At 40.4% G+C, this 15,328-nt stretch overlaps 1 protein-coding gene across 2 annotated transcripts in view; it reads left to right on the top strand.

Moving 5' to 3' along the window:
- Positions 1-15,328, top strand: part of LOC117422445 (signal-induced proliferation-associated 1-like protein 1) — a 99,666-nt gene that overhangs the window by 22,592 nt on the left and 61,746 nt on the right. For both annotated transcript variants that reach the window (XM_058987356.1, XM_058987357.1), the window contains exon 2: positions 5,885-5,940. The gene's annotated coding sequence lies outside the window, so the exon portion shown is untranslated. The remainder of the gene's footprint in view (positions 1-5,884; positions 5,941-15,328) is intronic.

Genomic DNA, 15,328 nt, shown 5'->3' on the forward strand with positions numbered 1-15,328 from the left:
TGTAACATAATTGTGGTTTGGTTTGTTATGATGCTTTTCCACACTGTGTGGATGACTTGTGACCACCTCATGTTAATGACTGTGATTGCATCTTTGGAGGATATGAGTGTTGCATCCGTTTTGAATCGCTAGTAAACACAAGTAGCCTGAGATGATGGAAAGATCTTGCGTTGTGTTCTCTTTCTCCATCACTGTAGCATTTTGCACACCAGAGAAGAGTGACCCTGATTTTGCAAGCGCCCAGAGAACATGTCTATCCTTTGGTTTCTTTACCCAAGCCTATTAAAACCCCTGCACTGTGTGTCAATGAGAATTTAAATAGCCCTCTATCAGGGTCATTGGTTTAAAGCTGTCCCATTGCAGTCTTAGAGAGCATTGTGAAAGCTGCATAAGTTATGTCGAGTTGACTGCTGTTCAGGGACCTGCGTCGTTGGACCGATTTTTAGATTGAGTGTAAAATGCTATCTGTTGGAGAAGCGCATTCGGATTGATTGAGTGTAAAATGCTATCTGTTGGAGAAGCACATTCAGGACCGTGCTGCTCGTTGGCATTCAGAGTTGCGCTTCTTTAAGACAGTGAGTTCTGCCGGATGTCAGGTGTTCACTAGCTTGGACCGCAATTATCCTCACTTATCTCAAGCAGGGCTCAGCAACTCCAGCCTGGTTTTAATGGGTATACTTTGTTGATCAAGTGTTTTTAGGACCTGGTCAGTGGTTTAATTGGACCGATTTATAGTGAAAGACATGGCTGGAACAAATAGAGCTAATTAAAGAGGTTAATTATTTAATTTTACCTGTTAATGGAATTGTCACCAGGACTGTTATTGGTCAAACCCTCCCTCAGAAGAATCCCATCTCTTGTGCGGTGGCATGAAGACTAGGCTTCACCTAAATGAAAGTAAGATTTATATTGTGTGAACAGGATGCTAAAGCCTTGGTTATCACCACCCAGTGTAGAAGGTTTCTATTCTATATTGCAGTCAGTCCAGTACCACGAGCAAAATAATGTGTAACTACTTTACAGAAAAGGGAAAAAACGGTCTTTTCTTTGGCAGCTTTGCATGCAGTGCTGCAGTAAAAAAAAAAAAAAAAGTGGTTTTGGCTGCCCTTGAGGCAAGGCAGCCCAGAAGCTCTCGAGCTCCACAATACTCAAGCTTTCCCAAGGCCAGACAGACAGCCTGCAGATGGGATTTCTCCCCTGCCTCCTCTAGGAATGCAGCAGGCCCTCCTACAGCATTAACCAGCCCCAGTCTCCTAGCTCTCAGAACTTCCCTTGTTTAGGTATATTATTGAAATGACCTGCTGCCAGGAGTTTGAACAGTCATGCCCATGGAAAATGTGCCCCGTGAACTGTTCCCACTTCTCGTCATGGCATGAATAAGTCACAGTCTGTAGGTTTACTAATACTAACATTGAACTATAACAGAGGAACGTTTATATTTAACTCCTGGCTCCTGAACATTGTAAGTAATAGACTTAATTGAGTGTAGCTTTGTTCTAAAACCCAGGACTTGGTGAAGCGCTAGTGTTGGTTTCAAGCCATGAGCTGCGGTATGCTGCCTACAGTACTATTTAAACGTATCACGACATCACCGCGAGTCCAAGACGGCGCCGACATCACCGCGACAGACAGTACAGCTCCTGCCCATAACAGTGCTACGACATCACCACGACAGACATTACAGCGCTGACCATAACAGTGCTAGGACATCACCACGACAGACAGTACAGCGCCTGCCCATAACACCGCTAGGACATCACCACGACAGACATTACAACGCTGACCATAACAGTGCTAGGACATCACCACGACAGACAGTACAGCGCCTGCCCATAACACCGCTAGGACATCACCACGACAGACATTACAACGCTGACCATAACAGTGCTAGGACATCACCACTACAGACATTAAAACGCTGACCATAACACCGCTAGGACATCACCACGACAGACATTACAACGCTGACCATAACAGTGCTAGGACATCACCACTACAGACATTAAAACGCTGACCATAACACCGCTAGGACATCACCACGACAGACATTACAACGCTGACCATAACACTGCTAGGACATCACCACGACAGACATTACAACGCTGACCATAACAGTGCTAGGACATCACCACTACAGACATTACAACGCTGACCATAACACTGCTAGGACATCACCACGACAGACATTACAACGCTGACCATAACAGTGCTAGGACATCACCACGACAGACATTACAACGCTGACCATAACAGTGCTAGGACATCACCACGACAGACATTACAGCGCCTGCCCATAACAGTGCTAGGACATCACCACGACAGACAGTACAGCGCTGATCATAACTGCGCTACGACATCACCACGACAGACATTACAACGCTGACCATAACACTGCTAGGACATCACCACGACAGACATTACAACGCTGACCATAACACTGCTAGGACATCACCACGACAGACATTACAACGCTGACCATAACACTGCTAGGACATCACCACTACAGACATTACAACGCTGACCATAACACTGCTAGGACATCACCACGACAGACATTACAACACTGACCATAACAGCGCTAAGACGTCACCACGACAGACATTACAGCGCCAGCCCATAACAGCGCTACGACATCACCACGACAGACATTACAACGCTGACCATAAAAGTGCTAGGACATCACCACTACAGACATTACAACGCTGACCATAACACCGCTAGGACATCACCACGACAGACATTACAGCGCTGACCATAACAGTGCTAGGACATCACCACGACAGACATTGCAACACTGACCATAACAGCGCTAGGACGTCACCACGACAGACATTACAGCGCCTGCCCATAACAGCGCTACGACATCACCATGACAGACATTACAACGCTGACCATAACAGCGCTAGGACATCACCACGACAGACATTACAGCGCTGACCATAACTGCACTACGACATCACCACGACGGACTACAATTCAATTCCCCAGAAGACTCTGCGAAGTTCACAAACGCGTCACTTAGCAGGAACTCCCCTGCCCCCCTCAGTATGCAGGTTTTAATATGACCTAGCAGTGTCAGTAAGACTTGTATTGCACAATTGCAAAGCAGTTGCATTCCAGGTTTTACTAGCAGCCCCCCATCTCATTTCTCAGAGCTTCCATTTCTCAAGGAAGAAATAAACAGTGGTCGTTGTTACCGCTATTTTAGCCCCAAAACTGCCTTTGTTGTGTTTCTTTTGTCTGCCGCCGCCACAATATGTATAAACATTCGTTTGCATGTTTGGCAGGGCACCTAAAAATGTAATCCTGCAAGCTGCTGGGGAATAGATTAATACCATGTGTGTGCGTATACAGTGGTTGTCCAAAGTTTACAAACCCTAATTTATGGTAGTGTAACACCCTACAATTAATGTTGAATACATGTATATAGTACATTCCTATAAACACCCCAATTTATTTATGGTAAATATATACAGATGGTATATTCCTAAAATCACCCTATTCTGTTTTCCAGTATAAAAAAGTTCCAAAACAAAAAAGTTCAGCTTGTTAGTTATGTACTGCTTTGTTTGTGTTGTGCTCTTGTAGACCTGAATAAATATATTTTCAAAGAAACAAGAAATCACCATTTACAGTGTGTAACAGACGCATACATTGGGATACTTTTGACAAACAACTATGAATATTGACCAATTGCAATATACACTGAGCGCTCACTCAAAGATATGATTGCACAATTTAATAATAATGATAATGAAAGCAAGGACAACAATATAAAGTTAAACTCTTGATTTAAAAAAACAAATCTGTACAAAATATACAATAAAAAAAAATAAAGGTGCATTCACGGAGATCATTCTTAGAAGATCATTGGCTAAATTGGTCAGATTTTGCACAGAATCTGCGCAGAATGATCTCCGTGAACGCACCCTATAGTCTTCTGCATTCAGAAAATCAATCAAGTCGGTCTCTGTTTGCTCAGCCGACTGTGCTGGGAAACCTCCCATAGCTGTCCTAGCTCTGTCTACACAGACCGTGACGTCAGGCGCAGACTCCCGACTGCAACGCAGCCTTTTTAGGAGTAACGCGAACACAGCAAGCAACTGCACTCATCGCCGTTTAACCATGAATAGTTCTCCAATACGAATGCATGACAGCTGCGTCCTTTTATGAGGCTGGTGAGTTGACTCTGTGGTTAACCTTCTCTGACTGCGTTGTGTGTCCGAGTCCCTGATAAGTGACACTATTGTGAAATTCGCAGAGTCTTCTAGGAATTGTAGTTCGGCGTGGTGATGTCGTAGCGCTGTTATGGGCAGTTGCTGTAATGGTCATCGCTGTAATGTCCGTAGCGGTGGTGTCGGCGCGGTCTTGGACTCGTTGTTATGTCATGTAACCCCATTTGATATGGGGCAGTCCCTCTTATGTTGCTGATGTTGAAACGGTAGCGGTTTATTCCCATCAACATCCTTCCCCTGTTTATGCAGTGAAGAGAATTTACCCTAGCTGCACTGTCCCTCAATCGTTGTCAGTTTATACTAAACTAGCTTTTTTTGGTTTACCTGTTTATTAAGCCTGTGGCATTTTTTGGAACATTTACATCTCTAGAAATATGATCTCCCAGAAGCATTTAAAAGCCTTTCTGCACCTTGCCACCTGCAAATGAATGCAAGTAACAGCATGGAATTAAAACACCTAAATTGGCACAATCTATGACTAAAGAAAACTGTTGTCTACTGTAATGATTGCGTCAATGAGAAGAACAAGCTGCCAAATTTTTTTTTTTATGAAAAACAAACACACAAGATAAACATTGGCTTCCTGGACTTGTACAGTAATCCCTTTTAGAGTTGTGTGTTTGTGTGCACTGATAACGTTTGCATACAAATCAGGGTGGGACAGGTCTGATTTATTGTGTGTCGGGTGTGCTTCTGATTTCAACAGTTGCACCACATCCCCATGTAGCCTACTGTACATTTATATTTTACCTGTTAAATTCAGCTGTGGTCAGCAGGTCAGTATATTATTGGAAGGGAAATAATAAAAGTAATAGCGCTGGCAGTCAAATATTGAAACAAACACAACTTAAAATGTATTTGTGGCAAAAATGACCATATTCACATTCTTTCATAACAGAACTTATAAATGATAGTTTAAAAAGATAAAGGAAACCAAATGCATAAATGACTTCTGAAATAAATACCACACACATTGTGCTGTACAGAAGAGCGTTTGTCATCTTTCTTTGATGGGTAATTTGGTAGGTTATCGGGTTTATTTGTCAAGCTGAGAATAGTCTAACAATATCTAAAGTGCAAACAATATACTTTTTATAGTTAGTAGATTACTATGTTTGGGTGCCCTGTCTGTCATAGTGCAGATGGGGTCAAATAAGTTGAAAGGTTGCAAAAGTGCTGCTCCATGCAAACTCTTAACAAGGGAAACCACTACTGTGTAGAGAAAAGTAAACCAGTGTTTGAGCCACAGAACTGAAAATGTATTCTGCCCAGCATTTTGTGTCATACAAAATTTATTTAAACTTTTTTTCATTTAATTAGGCTTACATAATCAATATAGTTGATATAGTATACATGCCAGCTTACCAGCAAGGGTCAGGTTGCAGAGAGCCCCTTTTAATTTTCACCCTTTGCATGAGATAGTTGGACGGGGAACGCATTTTGATTGCACTGTGACCTGCTATTGAGATCTCCTCCTGTATACTGAAAAATCAGCTTTGTCACTAATTAGTTAAAAATGCAGGGCAGAATTGATTTCAGGTAATCAAATTCTAATTGTATTTTACCAGAAGTACATCCTTTAACATGGCATTTTTAGATGTTTTGCAGTCTGAGCACCATGCTGACCAGCCCCTTTTGTCTCCGTACAGATCTGCTTGAGACTACAGGACAACTGGACATAACCTGGGAGAGAAGACCTGTACAAGTAAGCTCTCTGATTCCTTCTCATTGACCGTGGTCTGCAATACACCCGGAGCCAGACTGACAAATACAAACATCAATCACTTTGAAGCATCTGTCAGAATTCCAACAATTATCGTGTGTACAGGTGCCATGTTGTGTATGGAAGTTGCCACAGTTTTGATTTAATCCTTGCACCCGCTCCTTCTCTCGTAGTGGCTGGAAAGAGCAGTCTATGGCTTGATTTCTCAATTAATGAATTAATTGGCTAATTATATTTATTCATCCTAATTCCCCTATTCAGTGGCCAGGTACTATCCCCTCCCCCAAGTGGTTTCAAATCAAGTTTTCCTGTGTGTGTGTGTTGGGTGGGCAGTTATCTTACTGAGTACCATGCACGGTGTATGCACGGTTTTCAGTTACTGTATGTCAGTTTTATTAAATCGGTGAAAATGGCCAGCAAAACAGCAGATCTTTGCAAATCAACTTTAATCAAAGGTTCCCTTTAAAAAAAAAAAATGGAAATAAATAATTACTTTTAAAAAAAGGAGGCCTAAACAAATGCATGAACTTTCAGGAATCACAGTTCACACTTTTGATTTGGCCTCAAAAGCGTGCATTGTGCCATCTCTCCTCTCATCATTTTAATGAACACTCGTACTGTCAAATGAAAGTGAATAGTTTAGTGCAAGGGGAGGGGGGGGGGGGGATTCTAACTGTACTTTGCAAACCTTTTTATTCTGAAAACAAGAGCTATTGTTCTGTGAAGTATTGAACAATAGGGTATTATTTGGAAAGAGTTATTTCTTCAACATCACACCGCATTTCTGCAGTATTAATAATGGCAATATCTGGAGAGGTACTGTTTTTTTTAATCATGAAAGTTTAATAGTAATACAGACGGATAAAGATGAAGAGTTTAGAGTCTCAGCCCATGGAACTAACATTCGTTGTCTGCTGTTGTTTTTCTTGGAGTGGAATCAAAGTGCAGAATGAGAGAAGTGTTATCTTTTTGTTTGAGATTTAAAATGAGGATTTTTTTTCCCTCATTTTTCTTGTAGAGCTCAGTCAGGCAGCACGTTATTTTTGTAATACAGTATAAAACCCTTGTTTCAGTAACCCAGCTCCACTGTGCAGAACCCTGGGGTTTCATTAGGAAAAGCACAGACCGCCTTGGACCGGGAATTCAACTGAAGAACTGCTGAGATTGCAGGGATCGTTACGTTGTTTTGAGGAGGGGGGTGGTTTTAAAGGGATTACTAGTTCCAAACCCTGCTTTCTGTGGGGACTACTCTGTGTTTGGAAGCAGCATTCGTGTCCCTTATAAAAACCGGGAGATGATGATCTATTTATTTTATGATTTTTTAAATTTTTTCTCTGAGTGTACCAGAACTTAGGAAAATCTCACACATACCTAATTTGCAGTTAACTTATCTGGATGTGCTGATAGCTGACCAGTACATTATTGAGTTATCCTTATTATTAATCATATGTTACAAAGGTAATTACTATATTTTGTATGGCCACTTGTATGGTACTTGAATACAATTATCTGAAACTGCTAGAAAGTCAGATGGAAACAAGGTCCACAACCCCATGAAAATCAGTTGGATCAAAAGTTTCAAAGTTTGTTGAATGTTGAAATAATCAGTTGGAGTGTCTGTTGGCACCAACTAAACCTAGTTATTGTTATCCATGCTGTAGAGGTCATGTTTGATTTAAAGAGAATAATAATAATAATAATTTCAACAGTGCTCATTACCTATCATAGTCTTGGAAAGAGAACAGTCTTGGACGTATTTGACATTTGAGTAACTTTCTCAGTATAAACACATGCACATGTTGTGTATATTTTAACATACCGTATTAGTGACGATCTTTGTGGTCTTTCTTTCAGTTCTCCATATAGTTCTGTTTTTAGCAGACTTATCTTGTATTCATATTGTCTCATAGATCTTCAGCTCTCTAAAATATACTGGTGTGCATTAACGTAAAAATAATATCGCTTTTAACAGATGTTTGAGCCTTCTGTTTTCGTTATCCTGTCAGCCTTCATTTCCGGAGGCCTTTTCAAAATAAAGTAAATAACTAAATCTATTCTCTTTTGGAATGGTTACAAATGTAGTTGAAAGTACTTGAGTCTGAAGTGTATCCTCGCATTGCTATTGCAAGGCAGTGTTATCTTCCCACATGCAGACATGTCACATTGCGTCTATCCTGTCCTAGCTGCCCATGTGGGCCCTACACCCTATTGACAGGACTGCCAACACCGGGCTGAACTGTCACTTCCTGTACCCCACTGGTCGTGGGATCAAAAGGGGTTTGTTATAATCCTAGGGGATTTGCAGAAGATTGACTTTTTTCCAGCATAGTGTGTATGTGAGGCAGCCTACTGTGCTCTACAAGCAAGGGGCGTCCTGTATACTCCAGACCAACTGCATGGTTCCCTTAAGCAGCGAGCACAGTTCACAGGAGGCCGCAGTTGAGAAGGAGGAATTCATTATAATGAATGGAAAATTATTGTGACTTTTTTTTGTGTTCATTGATTTGAAGAGTCGATACTGTTTTAGATCAATTCTTATATGCAAACCCAAATGATTATCTACTGTATATGTGCAAAGTTTTATTGAAGTGTTTAAATACAGTATTGCAGTGCATATTTACAGTAACTCACTAATGCATCATGACAGCCATGTGTTATGATAATTTCACATACTCGCCTGTCGCAGTTACTGGACAATACCAGATTGCGGATTCCTTTTTCAAGATGAATAATGAATATTATGTCCAGTCTCTGGCTCTGATCTTGTCTGAGATCTGTGTCAATGACAAATCTGTCTGGTTTGTTCATATTTATTAGACGTGGATGACTGTAAAATCCATACACAATCAAATAAAACACACTTCATTTTCAAGGTTTGTATCCGTGGTTGTCCATGGGCTAGTCATGTCCAAACAGGGTTTGGCTGTAGCAAAGCTTCCCATCCTGTGGAAGAAATCCCTGGATTTGGATAAACTCTCCCCATTCCAACACTCAGGCCATTCTCCACGCTGCGTGTACTGCAGCATCTCAACAGCTGGGGTTTTTAAGGTGATACTGGAGTATCTTAACCATCGTATTTGTATAGTTTGCTGAACATTCCTCCCTCACTATACCGTCCTGTTAGAATGCCTCCTTCGCATTCCTCAAGCTATTCCTTTTGAGCTGGTATATAAACCAATGCTATTAGCATCTACTATACTGTTACTCTTGCAACCCAACTTTAGCCAGTGCATTGCAGTCTCTCTCACTGTACCGCCAGAAAATACCTGCTTAATCTTTGACACGTTAGCCTCGTGTGGCATACTTCTTCTTTTTCCTTCTTTCCCTCCTTTCTTTGTTTCTTTCTTAAAATATTTAGTTTCTGCCCTGGTCAGGGGGGTGTTCTGTGTGAGTGACTGAATTATGTTCTCCTGCCCACTCACAGGTATTAACAGTAATCTAATTGGCACTCATAATCTTTCACCAACAGCCCTTAAAAATGACATGTTCTGACACCCACGGTCCAAATGAACAAAATAAGCACTTTTTCTTTTTTTTGTTCCCATGACAACTACAGCTCTGAAAAAGGTAGATTATCATATAAAGCCAGTGAAAAAAGCAATACATCAATACACACAGCTTTATTTTAACATCCTGACAACTTTTTTCTCTAACTCTAAAGTATGATTCAAAGCTCTTTTCAAAATGTCTGCTCTAGTGCACTGGGGTTTGAGGTATGTCCTCTAAATCACTGCAGGAAAAGCGAATATATATATATATATATATATATATATATATATATATATATATATATATAAAAATAAATAAAAAAAACATAACAAGTGCTCTGGCTTTTCTGTTCCGTACCACATCATGGATTGTTATTGCTGTGGTTCCTGTTTGACAATGTGGGCAATAATCCTGACACTGTCGGTGTACTAGAGCAGACATTTTGAAAAGGGCTTTGAAACCTAATTTAAAGTTGTAAGTGTAAAAAGTTGTCAGGATGTTAACACTTTTTAGATGGTAAAACCCATGCAGGTCAAACAGACAAATGGTGGTTTACAATAGGATGGAGGGTGAGCTGTTCCTGCCTAACATTCTGTGTTGCTGCCGGCAGTGGGCAGGAGGGCAGCACAGGTTCTGAATAGGCTGTAGCTATGTCTGGCCGTGTGTGTGAGTGGACTGCACTCGTCCAGCAGCGCTCCAGCACAGAGGAAGGCGCTGCTGTTGAACAGGGGAAGCACAGCTGCTCTGTCTGGCTGGAGCTCAGCGTTTAAACAGCTGTTTGTCTAAATCTGCAACCTACAACTCCATGAATTTCAAGAAGAAATAAGCATAGCAGTGGGGATGACGAAATGCTTTGTGCTGATTCCACACAGGTTGCGGCAGCCTAAACCTGGCTTGCAATCATGTTTACTTCTATACTTAGTACATCTATTACATCATCCAGTAATGTCATCTCTGCGCTCGTCTGACCTTGCTTGCTTTCTATCTTTTTTGTACATTCTTTCATGTAGTTTCATCTGCTCACAAGCTTCCTTTCTGCTGTTCTGTGAACTACCCTAAATAGGTGTGGGTTCCGTAATACCTGCGGCAGCGGGGGGTTATAAATGACTTCTGCATGCTTTCAGGGAAATTCAGTTACATATGTACTTTAAACAAATGATATAGAGTCATTTTTTAGGTTGTTTTTCAGTTTAAGGTACTGCATTTCTTACAAAAAATGTAAATAAAAAAATACATTAAAACATAGTGCCAGTTGTTTTAATATCTGACATACATAAAAAAAAGAGATATCAAGAGGGCAGCTTTACTGTAGAAGTCAACATGACCAAACCGTTCATTAAACACATTTGTAAATGATTGGTGAAATAATGGGGGAGCTGTCAAAGTAAATGCTGTTTTTTCAAATTGGACATGGCCCCTTTAAATCTTACTGCATTGCTTTTAACTGGCTTTAATGTGTCTTCAGAGGGAACTATAGTTGCTGTCTCAGTTCTATAAAGAGTTTTACAGTGTGTAACTGAAGAACCTTGTGCTGTGAGCTGGGTTACGAGACACCACACACTGACATACGGTTTTATCCTTTTGAAATAATTTACTTGTAGCTGCAGTTTGTTTTCAGGCCAGGTTTTATTTATTTATCACTACATCCATGTCCAGGCCAGCTTTGTATCTCTCTCACTCCATACAGTATCTGTCCTTAAGCAAATATTGGGGGGAAAAGTGCATGCTTATGTTGCCTGATTGAGGAAATTAAGAACCCACATTGTCATTCTGCATTGGCAGTAACTTCACAATATTTGAGGTAGCACTACACTTGTTTGTGGCTTGTTCATTAAAATCTTACTCATGAATTTGAGAGAAGACTATGTAATCCTGGGATAAAAAGAGGTTTCATAAAATGGGCTACAAGTACCACATGCTCAGTTGATACTCACGTCACAAAAATCTGAAGATTGAGAGCGAAATGAGGAATCTGTTTGAGTTAGTAGTAATGTCGGCTTGTAAAAAGATGTTATTTAGTGGGAACCGCAAGAGACGAAGACAGACTGTAGGCGTTGTACTCACAATCAGACTGCAGAAGTACTCTGAGCAAAAAGTAATATTCACTATTTTCCATGTGTACTTAAGTGGATAAACTGCCCCTTTTTCATGATGAATTGAATGTTGCTGTGGTTGTAGAACTTGTTGTAACTGCTCCCAGAGTTCTGAAAGATCTTTGTTACTGGGCTTTAATTACTAAGGCTTTAAACCCTGTTTCTTGCATCTCCTGAAACCAGCATTCTCAGAAGTCATCCAGAATTGTTTTGCAAAACCAGTTCACCCTGCAGCCGCACTAAGTTTACATTCTTCTTGTGCAGCAGCTACAGTACAGTCAGTCTAGGATGTAATGTAAAGACATGGTGCCCTTCTGCCTGCTGCTCAAGAAGGACATTTAGAATGAGGTTGCAGGAAAAATTGAAGATAAAGACTGCGATATTGAATTCCAAGGTCTGCACAATACTGAATACCGAGGTAATCTGCGATTTTTAATATCCACCTAGACTTTTAAAATATTTAAGGAAAGTTCAGAAAACCACAGTAATTACCGGATTCTGCCGAGTCAACGCCCATGGGGGCGTAAAGTTGCCCTTAAGGCAAAAGTGTGGTGGGGGTGTTGAATCGGGCAGGGGTGAAATTACAGGCATGATTGCAGAGGAAGTATTTTTAACATTAGATAGACAGATTACATTTACAATTAGGCATGCTTAAAATTCAAAGGTAGAGCAGAGCACACAGCCACGCTGAAGAATCAAGAAGTGCAGCTAACATGTTTATTGACTGGTGAAATGCATTTCAAAGTTGCTGCTGTATGTCCACTGTTTTACCGTTTCAAATATTTTCACAAAACAAACATTACACTTTAAAGCTACAGTGTGCAGTGCAAAAGCACAGCATGAAAAACCATATATGTAGGTGAAAAACACTAGAATAAAAGTCTAGCGGGGGGGGGGGGGGTCTTTGGAAAGTAAATGTAGTTTTAATTGTGAGTTTATACAGTATGTACAGTAGCTGCAGTTTGAGAGACTAGTTCTGTCAGGCTGTATAGTGTCCACTTACTGTAAGCATTCCCATTTGTACAGTGCTGCCAGGCTTGGTCAGCAGACAATTTGTCATTGCTCACACTTTCTGTTTAATTAAAAAAATAAAAAAAAATAATAATAATAATTCCTGTTATTGCAAGACATTTTCATATAAAAATGAATTAAGTTGTGAAAGTGTCCCCCACTAGTATGAGTGCGTAGACGGAGAGCGAGAGGGAAGGATGCATGCTCCAGTGAACTGGAGGAGGAAGTTATTCGCTCGAACTTAATTTGCCGTACAGTTTATTCTCCAGGGAGCCGTAGCGTTAGAGACCCCCAGCTGATTAACACTTTAATGTGCCAACAAGCAGCTGTTTATTACAGTGGGTAATTTTCTTGTCATTATTGAGACAGAGACTACAGTGCTGTATTGTGTGGGGGTGGGTGGATTTGCTGTTGAGTTTGAATAATTAATCCAAGATCATCTCGTGCTCATTAATCTGATGTGCTGTTGAAAAAAAAAACCTTCAATCTTTATGTAAATTTATGTATAATGAAAACAATTATGTACCGTAATCATTAAGTAAAATGAACAGTGCTGGCATCAGTATACCGGAAAACTGTTATACTAATGTGTTTGGTTTTATTTAGTTCCGTGTTTTACCTTGGATTCTAATGGATTTTTACTTGCGCTTGCCGCCACCTGGCGGCGTTATCCATGTATGGAACGTTCTGAAATCTGGCTTCATTATTTAAAATATCTTTATCACAGCTGTTTGTTTTGTTATTTGGTACTTTTTAAAAAGCCTTATTAATAAAAAGTAATCGCAGGGTAAGTTGTTTCTTGCTGTATTATACAATTATTTGCTTCAGCTGAGGGCCCAGACAGGGTCAGTTGTTGCCCACTTCTCTGCAGCTCCCAGACACATGCCATCCAGGCCGGAGATCCTGGGAAGGAAAGGATGCATGCATGGGGCCTGTCCCATTGTTCAGCTGTGACTCACAGGCTGGCAATGATTGGCTCAGAGATTCCTGAGGAAACTTGGAAGTGTGACTCCCAGGGACCAGCTCCTCCGAGCCACTGCAGATCACACAGGAACCAGGAGAACAAAAGGGGAGAGAGTGGGAGAGGGATTCTTATATTGGGGCTTGGCACACCAGCTGCTAATGCTTTGCGTCCAAGGACAGAGACTGGAGGAATTTAGCCAGTTTTGAAAGCATTGCCTCAGAACTTTTGGTTAGGGAGAGTTATTTTGTTTCCGTTTTACTCAAATAAAGAACAAACAGTTGTGTGTGTGTGTGTGTGTGTGTGTGTGTTTTTTTTTTTTTTTTTTAAACAGAAGATCTAGTAAATAAAAACACCGTTGTGCAAAATAAGTGCCTCCTATTTTCTGTTCTGAATGCCCCTTTATCTAATACCCATTTGTAACCCCTGGTCCTTGTTAGTTTTTTCAGGTCGAAAAAGTCCCTTGGGTCGACACTGTCAATATCTTTTAGAATTTTGAATGCTTGAATCAGATCGCCATGTATTCTTTGTTCAAGACTGAATAGATTCAATTATTTTAGCCTGTCTGCATATGACATGCCTTTTAAACCTGGAATAATTCTGGTCGCTCTTCTTTGCACTCTTTCTAGAGCAGCAATATCCTTTTTGTAACTAGGTGACCAGAACTGAACACACTATTGTAGATGAGGTCTTACTAATGCATTGTAAAGATTTAACATTACTTCCCTTGATTTTAAATTCAACACTTTTCACTATATATCCGAGCATTTTGTTGGCCTGTTTTATAGCTTCCTCACATTGTCTAGATGAAGACATTTCTGAGTCAACATAAACTCCTAGGTATTTTTCATAGATTCCTTCTTCAATTTCAGTATCTCCCATATGGTATTTATAATGCACATTTTTATTGCCTGCATGTAAACCGGCAACAGGAGACTTCAAACTGGGTTCTAATTTGATGCATCGATTCACTAATATGTAATCGAAGCTCAGGAAATTTAAAGACAGATGATCAGTAATCGATGCATCGATTAATTGTTGCACCCCTGGTTTTGGAGGAGGTTAGTTTATTCTCTCTTCAAATAACTGTTTGAACTAAGAGTGTAAACACTATCTAAATTTATTATTTTTTAAATAAACATTGTTTTTTTGTTTATCAGTTTCACCTTGTACTGTATCTTGAATAGCTTTCATTGTGTAGGAGGCCCCTGCAGTGGAATTAGCTTGTGCAATATGTGTAACCTTTTCATTATGTGGTTGTATTTTAGCAGTAATATATTGGCATTATATAATCTTCTGCTTGGATGGTTAAGCCTTAGGATACTGTCCGGAGGCACCGAGCTTTCTTTATGTTGTGGAATTGGGTTGATGCATTGTCTTTTATTTTGTGGATTTTCAGGGACCCCATGGGATTTGTGTGCAGTCCTTGAACTTCAATAACAAGGCCAGCTTTTGAAGAGAGTTGTAGTATTGCCTAAATAATGCAGTATTTTAAGAGCTTGAGGGAACTTTGTTTTTGCACAGTTGAACCTAAACTGGTTCAAGCTACAACATAATTAAACAACCAAACATAAATATCCCTGCCTCTGATGCCCTTCGCTACAGTATGTAGATCTTGCATGTTAATTTGAAGAAATGAATACCATACTGGGTAAAAAAGAATGGTTTGCATGCCTTTACTTTCAGGTAGTCTCACCGTGCCTTCCAGGGGATGTGCTTCACGTTCTACAGTAGGTCATTTAGTCTCAGCAGTGCCTTTGGGAGTGGTACTGGCTGCAGCGCATGTCAGTCATTAGGGGAAGCAGCAGGGTCTTTA

This window comes from Acipenser ruthenus, chromosome 15 (assembly GCF_902713425.1).
Source record: "Acipenser ruthenus chromosome 15, fAciRut3.2 maternal haplotype, whole genome shotgun sequence".
In the NCBI taxonomy this organism is placed as follows: Eukaryota; Metazoa; Chordata; class Actinopteri; order Acipenseriformes; family Acipenseridae; genus Acipenser; species Acipenser ruthenus.